Below are 9736 nucleotides of genomic sequence, written 5' to 3'. Positions count from 1 at the left end.
AGCCTGGCACCTTTGGCCATCCCTTGGCTGCCGATGAGATTTTTGCCAAAGCTTGTGGGCCACCTCCTGCTCACCGTGTAAGTTCTTCTGCTAGTGCCGCCTGCAGATGCTGTTGGGCTACAAAAAAGGCAGTGTTCTCAAAAATGCAAACAAGTTAAACATCTAACTAGAGAATATGGTCACAGTGGAATTATAGTTTTGAAGACCCATTTCCCTGAGAACTAGGGAATAATAGAGGTCAATGAACAACACAAGGATACAGATAATGTTGCCCTTCTCTTCTGAGAAACCTGCACAGAAGAGTGACATCTTTGGACAGGGTTCACCTCTTATCTGTATCTTTTACTTACTTTTGGTTAAGAGTGGCATCTCTTCTTAGTAAATACCTGATCTGTCCTAACTGCATTTTGTGCTACTAAATGGCTTTGTTGAGTCAGGAGATGGCACAGAAGCCCTGATCTCTTGCAGGACCTCTGAGACATCACATCAGCTGTATCAGGGGTAGCATGTAGCATCCAAGGGGAAAAGATTAAAACACCATACTTGTGAAGAAAATTGTTAAGAAAAAGTTTTAGACCCAGCAGGAAGAGTTTCTCAGGCTGAGAAGCACGTGTTGGGTATCTTCCAACACTGAAGGACTGCTAAACTTATAAAAGACTTGCAACATCAGATAACACCAGCGATGCATCCAGATCATTATCCTGTCTCTGGTCACAACCAGGTGGTGCCAGAGGAAAGGGCAGGAACACCCGTAGCTGGTAATTGCATGTTGGGTGAAAATGTTGATGGTCTCCTTGTCAAGAGTCAAGGCTTCTAGGAACACATTCTTCTAGGATGAATGCAGCGTTGCCTTATTTTAAAAAAAAAAAAGTGGGGGGAGGATGTGCCACCAAATTGTAAGGGTAAACACCAAGGCAATGTCTCCATATGCTTGTTGCTGACAAGTTAATATTCCATTAAAGCCAGATTTAAGCCCTGAATGCACTGGATAGATGAGTAACCTTGCACACATCTGAAGTTACGAGGCTGCCTTGTTTGTTGCATGATTAGCAGCTGAGGCAGATTCGTTACAGCTACAGCAGTCCCGCAGCTCACACTTGCACAGACAAAGCACAACACAAATACGAAGCTGATAATTTCAGCAGTATGTTAGAGGTCTGCTGCAATATGAGAGAGGGCCAAAATAGATGGTGGCAAATAGTGGGGAAAAGGTCATGAGAAAAAAAAATGAGGGAAGTAAATTGTATGAGCAGAAAAACAGGGCACGACCCTACCATTTGGCAAAGTTACAGAAATGTTAACCTTTGGAAATGCTATTAGTTCATTGCTTTTGGAAAGTTGGCTAGAAAGGCAACACTGAGGACTGACTCAGTTCTAGGGTTTCTGCTGCGCTAAGCACAGTAACACATGAGTACACCTCCCCTCTCAGAGACACGCTCGTAAGGAACAGTCACTAAACACTGTGTTATTCCTAATATTTTGCTACCCTAGGCAACCAACCACCGACTCCACTCGGCATGACGCAGCCTGGAAGAACTAGATAGTCTAGAATCAATTTGCTACTCCAGTTGAGTTTGATTTTATGATCCTAACACTTGTCATTTTGGGAAGGAACAAAACATTCACTGTTCCCAGGGTATGTAATGCTACTGGGAAGCCATAAATTTTAATTCACTGCTTTATTTCCCTCGTGAAGAGATGTTCATATGTGCTGTCACAGTTGGGGGCTCCTCTTCTTTTTCCTTTTGGTTGCTTGCCCCTTCATTAAGTTGGAACACACTCCGAAGCATGACAGCTTTTGTTTCTATCAATGATGGATGTTTATAGTGAGAGTTTTGGTCCGGCTTCCTTGGACCAGGAATTGTTTCGCCTGAGTTTTTCTGCTGGATGAGCTGGCACTCCGCACCCCTCCTGGCTCCCTCTCCAAGCTCTGCCAATCACTGTTTTTCTTCCTTCAGCATCCGGCTTGAATTTGAAGTGGCAGGAAATAGAGATTGATGGTTTTATTCTTTAGAGGAAAGGAATCAATTCAGAGTGCATGTTGGTGCCCTAAAGAGATTTAGGGAAGAAAAGTGCCCTACAAGTTTATCCAACAGTACTTCAGGGTTTGAAAGTGGAAACAGAAAACTTACTAAAAATATTTGTATTTTTTATTGAAATTAGTATTTTAATTTATTGGAAAGCCAAACTCCTATAGATATATTGGTTTACATTTGGCAAAAAAATATCTGGATGTCTAAAGGCTCAGACAGAATATCTGCTTTTCATTCTTCCCCCTTGCATTTTTCACTCTAGAAAGAATTTTAGCGTGACAAAAACTCAAGGTACCTACAGAAAAACACCCAGTTAACTGAAGGGTGCCTACTGCAGTCTATGAAAGAAGATGGGTGATATCCTAAAGGAAAGACATTTTAATAATAGCAATCAAAGTTCAAAGGGGAATCTTTTAAGGGTTTTCTATAATTTTATGTTATGGGATAAAAGTATATCCTGTCTGTGAGGTCAGAAACACTGTTTAGCTCCTGTTTGAGAAGGAGACTCAGACTTCAGTCAGGATGTTGGCTGAAGCTTTTAATATTTTTCAGTACTCAGTGGTCTTAACATTTTGAGGACTGAAAGGAGGAAACAGATACTGCAACTTGTACGTTTTTCTCCAAGTCTAGGTCCCCATAGACTAATTTATATTCTTGAAAACATGCAAATTAATTTTACAAATGGATCTGGATGAGAATCAGTTTTTAATGGCCATCAATTTAATGACCTTGCAGATAGAAGAGGTGACCTCTCTTGCTTCTTAATAAACTCTGAAATCTAGCTGACATGTGGAGTTCACTGTTTTCAATGGTGAAAGGGAAGTTATTTTTGGTAGGGTTTTTTGTTCCCATCCCTGAAGACCACATGAAACCTGGCTACTGTCCTGGGACTTCAAGTTATTGTCTTTATAGTCCCTGGAGTTAACCTAATAGCTTGGGATCTCATCTGTAGAAAACATTTGGAGAAAAATGAATTTATGTTGTATTTCCTGCATATTTTTGATAGCTGCTTGGCCAGACTAACAGCATCTCTCCTCGTACTGTGGGACAATAATCTTTCAGCTTTTGATGGCCTTTTTATAGAAGGAAATATCAACAAAAAATAAACAGTATTTCAAAATCAAGGCCAAGATTTACTCTGAGAGGGACCAAAGTGGAATTTAAAACACAGATACAGCATAAACATGGCCTTTCCCTCTTCTGTGGTCTCTACTACAACAGAAAAGTTGTCAAAAAATAAACTATTCCACACCAAACAGCGAGAGCACTCAGTAAAAACTTGGGGGGGGGAATTCAGCATTGGATCTCATGGAAGGCTTTGATGAGAACCAGAGTGTGGGCTGCAGACCCAAACCCCCATGGACTGAAGTCCCCTTTGGGGTGCTGCCAACTTGAAATGCTGAAATACCTAGCTCTTAAAAAACAAGCATTTTAACTACTGAAAGAGATCTATTACTTGAGACACATGCTAATGCTGTGGACTTATATCTCTTCATTTGATGTCTTTTAATGCACACATTAAAGCGTATATGTTATAGTGTGTATGCTATAGAAAATAATCCCAAGGTTACAGCATTACAATCAAAACACAAAAGTGTGCTAAAATCATAAGAAATTAAATAGAAAAAAATCAAAACAGCAAATGGATGACTGCTACTGTTTACACAGGAGACTCCAAGAATTGTACTTAGTGCCCATCCAGAGAAACAGCCAAAAGTTTGTGTTGTGGTGGCATGTGCATTAGTTTTCTCGCTGTCCTGTCCGAGTACAGTCTTGGAAAAAAACTGAATCCACCTTTCTGGCCCTGGAAGGGATGGATGCCTGAGGCACTGCAGGCAGGCCAGATGACAGTACTTGGTGCACCTTTCTGCCTTGTTTAAAAATGGGAATGACAGACCATCTTCCCCAGACAGTATCTTGCTGCAGCATGCTTTTATGCTCTATATTACAGGGAGGCCTTTCCTAGGACTTCCACTTTTCTGATGTGATCTATTTTACTGCGTCTGCAACGTAATTTCAACAGGCTGCAAAGACATCTTCAACTAAGAAAAAGGAATTGAACTGGAGGCATTTTTATATGTTAAAATACAGAATAATATTCAAATTACCTTTCTAAATAAAGAGAAAATTCAGGTTTCGAACCATAGTCCTTTTACTAAGATAGATTAAAAATGCCTCTGGCTTTGGAGGTTTTGAATTTAAAGCTGTGTCAAGTCTCTTCTGCTCCTCAGGCAATCAAAGAAAATTATTTGCTCCGTGAGAAGCAGTGATTTAAATGTATGTTCATTAGGAAGCCTTTTACCACGTGTATCAGGTGTGTTAGCCCATGTGCAAGTGCTTGCACAGGAACATCTTGTAACATTGGTGAGCTCTAGCTTTACACCAGCGTGTTGTACAACAAAAAGGGGTTGATTGCATGTTATGCGAGAAACAACCCTTCAGGCAGGGAACTGCTATTTTCTGGATGTTTCTGGTTTTGTTGGAGACTTTAAAAAGGAGTAAAACTAGCCTTCTGCATGTCTACCAATCTAAAAAAGGAAACTTTTTTTCCTTTTTTCCTTTTTACTTTCCTTTTTTTTTTTTTTGGTAAATAAACCCAGAATGCCAGGATTGGGATCTCTGAGCTATTTGTAATACTCGCCCTTCCTTCTCCGACATCAAAGGACTCCACAGCTTCGCCATCAGCACGGGAAGGATGGGCTTCCACAGCTTTTGACAGCGAGTGCTGTCATGTTGCTCCAGGACCGATTTCTGCAGAGGTTGGTTGCTCCTGCTGTCTCAGCAGTCTGCTGCCGCCGGAGGTGCGCAGCCAGGCAAGGCAGGAATGGCTCGGGAAACATCCTCGGTCCTGGCGTCAGGGCTGGGGACACTCTGGGGGATACAGAAATCTGTAGTTTTGGGGTTGCCGTTTTAGAAGTTGTGCCACTGCATGCTACCTATAGGCATAAAAGTAAGTTCTTAAAGACACTAATAGAAACTACAGCTGATTCTTTAAAAAAGAATTTGTTTACAAATCAAAATACAGTAGCTGAGTGAAAGTCTTAAAAGCACTAATGGAAACTACAATTAATTCTCTTTCAAGACTTTCCCCAGACTGCTATTTTATTGATGCATTAATGTTTATTTTCATCTGCTTCTCTTTGAAAAAAAAAAAATCTAGTTATGGTTCTCAGCCAGTTTTGTATGTTTTTGTGATTTCATTTGGAACCCCCTTGATATATTTGCCAACTAATTTACAAGAATTATTGCATTGTAAAAATATTCAGAAAACCTGGATCCAATTGATTCCTGTAAGACATTTTGTCTTACAGGAAAATAAATTATCTATCGTTAACTCTTTAATCCCTGCTGGCCTGCATCAAAACCACTTCCATATGCATCTTCAAAAAAAAAAATTAGAAGTCACTGTGTTAAGCACTGCCAATCTGGAAAGTGTATTTTTAATTGCAGATTTACAATTTGTTCTTCTGTGCATGTACTCTGGACTTTTTGGAGCTCTAGGGAAAAGTAACAGACTCTGACGCATGTGGTCCCTCTTTCTCACCCAATCCAACCCATTCTAAGCAACTGGCTTTGCCCACTGGTGAAACCGCTTTGGGTGACACCTGGTACAACCTGGGTAAGATTTTATGTGGTATTTATAATTAATTACAACAGTAGACACATAGGATTTGTCACTAGAGTCACAGTCAAAAAACCTGGGGTGTCTCAAGTTGGGAGGAGGAGAAGGCTTATTTCTGAAGTGGCATTTAAACTCATTTTTGAGCGATAAAGCTCAGGTTTTGCCTGTCCAAGTTTGCTTTCATGTCATCCTTTTGCTAAAAGACCAAAAAAAAAAAAAAGCACCTTTTTTTTTTTATTACCCAATGTAAATAAAGAACAAAACCAGAAATGATGAGAAGTGATGTGTGACAGTGAGGTCTGACAGGCACACAGGTTTACAGATGCATGAGCTCTCCCATCCATCACATTGACTGTATTGTTTTTAAAAGAAAACATTTTCCAGGCTAAGAAACAGGATGCTGAGAGAAGGACTGAGCTGAAACAAACAGCCTTTCTCATCCTGGCTATTTATTTGATCTTCTTGAGACAAACTGAAATATTGAATTGCACCATCCTTTCTAGAAATTACAGCAAATCCTCACATATTTGGATCATGAAATTTGAGCCACTCTCTTCCTTCAGACTGCTTTTTCATTCTCTGCTTTACTCTTGCTGTGTCCTGGATGTCTTTTTGATTTCTGTTTCATAAGAATCGGGCTTAGCTGTGCAAGGCTGTCAGATTAGCAGCAGTGCTGTAAGCCCGTGATGAAAAGACAGCTAAAATGTGCCAAGCAAGCTGATGCTGGTACATGTTATGCACATCTTGGAGCGTCTAAAAAAAATTTAAAAATCATTCTGTGTAGGCATTTTTCCTACTACAGAAGAAACCATATTTCTTTAATAAGAGATCCAATGCAATAAATGAAAGCTGTGTTTTGTCTATTCTGTTCTTTTGTCACCCCACCTATGCTGCAAACTACCTTGAACTCATTATTTTGTCCAGGGTCAAGCAGGCTCTAACTTTCAAAGCTGCCACAAAATGGTTTCAGCCCATCTCCTCCGTCCTTTCCTAGAGCTCTCATTATTCAGCACAAGTTTACTTGCTCTTGCAGAGATTTGATGAGACCAGTGTTCACAAAGAATTTTAGTACAGCTAAGTTGAATTTGCAAGAGGCGAACTGTGGGTGCTGTTTAGACTGTTGACCTCTGAGAAGAGCATTTAGAAGCAGGGGACTTTGGGGGCTTTCCATGTGGGTTTTCTGCATGTTGTATTTTTGGAAAATAAAACAATGCTATTGCTTTTCTGCTTTTCTCAGTCTTAGCACTTCAGAAACCTGCCTGTAGTAGTTTACTCCCCCGAGCTCTGTTCCTACTACCTACCTCACACGGACATGTGAATGGATCAGGTTTGACATATCTGGCTCTTCCAGATTTAGAGCACTGAAAGAAAACTGTCATGCTGCATTTGACTACCCTGTCTGAGTGTGCCATGATCCCCCAAGGCTTCCACCTCCATCGAGCTGTCTGTCACCCTGTCAATTACTTTCCAGATTTGTTTCAACAACCCCAGCTGCCTTTCTGCCAGGTAACTTCTTCCATTACTTACACGCTGCTAAACAAACCGACTGCCCTGAACGTCTTTAACAAACACAAAACAATCTGGCCACAGTCCCACCTCACCTCATTCCACAGAGTAATCACCACCCTCTTCTGCAACCTCATTTTCTGGGTTTGCAATGGTAAAGAATGCGTATCTCAGAGCCACGAGACCCTCAGCTTGGTAGGTCCATTGGTGACTGTGCCTGTCCTAACATAGCAGGCAACTACCATGTAAGTCATGGTTCAGGACGGGAAACGACCCTTCAGCAGGTGAGTCTCAAATACAGCATTTATTCAGCTGCTCTGGGGGAACCATAGGAAGACTTACAGGAGCAATGCATTAGCATTCAAGCTCTTCATAGTGCTACAGATAATGACAGAATTGCCTTCTGTGCTTCATTTCAGCTTCCAAAAGCTCTTGCCAGCAAGGAACAAGAGCTAAGGTTTCGTGCTGGTATCCATTTTGAGAAAGTTATCTGGAGAACAGTATGGGAGCCAGAGAGCTTGTGAGAGCTTCTTTCACTGGGCGAGAGCTTCCTGGGTTCCCCAAAACGCTCATGTATCAGAGCCCACAGGAGCTGATCCAGATGCTCTGGGGTAGTTAACCAACGGGTAGTAACTGCAGTAAGATACAGCCCAAGAACAGATGTGTGCTGCAAACTACACCTGATTCAATATCATGAACACAGACATACTGTCCAGCTGATGCACAGATAACACAGGTTTAATTATCCACGGTTTGATTATCCAGTGTTGACACAGTTTTTATGACTAAGTCACCCTTGAGATGCTCAGAATCTGGAAATCCCAATCACAGATAAAAATTTCCTTGCAGCTACATAAAGCCACAGTATTTTTCTGACAAACTTTGGCTGAGAGTTTTGAGCACTTTTAACTTACCGGGCTTGCAACGCGCTTTACAAGTAGAGTGAAGTCTTAAGGCATAAATCATTGACTTAAAGGAAAACAACTGTGTAACAATATTACAAAATACACAGAACAGGATGCATTTGGATTCCAGTTTCTGTTCATTGGCTCACCAGGGACAAGGTTCATAAATCAGAAATAGAGAATGGAAATCAAAGAAAAGTAACAGGAAGTGTCAAAATGAAAACCTGGCAGAAATTACCAATAGGAGGAAAAGAAAAAAGACTCCAGATGTTTTTTAAAAAAATAAAAACCTGGGAAAGATTCAGTGAACAAAAGATCTACAAGCAGAAAAGAATGATAGCTTGGGTGCGGGGCTTCTCCTCTTTCTTTCTCACATATGAGCCAGGTCTAGTGAGGCAAGAAAATACGTATCTACTAAGAAGATGAGGGAGGAGAGGGGGGGAAAAGCCATATAAACATCACCTCCCCTCCTTTCTTCTCATGAAGCATGGCTCTGGAAACTCTGATCCTAGAAATATTCAATCGGGCTCACAATTCAAAAGGTTCATTAAATCCAGGATTATTACGAGAGAACTTGATCAGAGCAGCCAGGCTGTAACGTTTAAGGGGCTCCTTATTCACACATACCTACAGGCTGCAGCTCTCGCAGTCCCACGGCAAGGAGCCTGGGAAACCCAGCCCTGCGCAGCACCAAGCTTTTTCCTCTGGGGCTGTCTGCCAGCTTTTGCACAGATGCTACTCGGGACCTTGCTGGGACAATGACGGTTTTATCAGGTGCACTGAAGGTGAGCGATGCTGGAGACGTTTGGCAGGATTTCTCATGGAGATGTAGTCCAGGCTGTGCTGGAGGCTGCATCTTTCCATCCCACTGCCGCACAATTCTTAAGTTAGTCTTCTGAAGACTTTAAAAAAAAACAAACAAAACAAAACAAACATCCAGCCCCACTTCCAATACTTCCCTTGCGACCAGAGATGTTCTCCCTCCTTCCCCATGTGCGTGCCATATTTAATTCAACAGTGGCCCGAAATTTTAATAATTGTGGGGGTAAGGTACTCTAAATCCTCCCTCCAACAAAAAACTCCAGCCAATATTAATCTATTTGCCTAAGACTTTTTCAAACAAAACTGTGAATGAGGGAATTAATTTGCAGACTGATACTTCAAAAGACAAAGTAATTAACTGATCCATATTTAATTTCTTAAAGAATCAAGCACAATCAGTAAAGTCCTGAATCAAGGATAGATTACATTTTTATTTGTACATGATCATTTCAGGGTAGTTTTACCAACTGGCACATATTTGTATCATGCTGCTACTAACTACAGTGTATTATTGTAAACTCACTTTCAAGCTGCTTAACTCAAGGATGGCTAGAAGCTTAAGGCTATCATTAAAAAAACCCCAACAAAACATCAAACCAACCAACCAACCCACACCACCCCAGTTATATCAAACACTTCTCACTCCTCACCTCTCCAGCACACTTTACAAGTTTTATGACTGTTTGAACAATATTCATAAACTGTACTGTAACATGAAGAAACTTTCAATCCTAGTACATTCCATACAAAAATAATCTTGTGTTTTAAGGAACAGAAAATGTATGCTGACCTACCAACAGCAATTTGCATCTGAAAGGCTTATTACCTTTCAAAAATAGAATTTTCCT

This window comes from Cariama cristata, unplaced genomic scaffold, assembly GCF_000690535.1.
Source record: "Cariama cristata isolate BGI_N322 unplaced genomic scaffold, ASM69053v1 scaffold25076, whole genome shotgun sequence".
Taxonomy (NCBI): domain Eukaryota; kingdom Metazoa; phylum Chordata; class Aves; order Cariamiformes; family Cariamidae; genus Cariama; species Cariama cristata.
The sequence above is the reverse complement of the archived record's forward strand: the minus strand, read 5'-3'. Positions refer to the sequence as shown.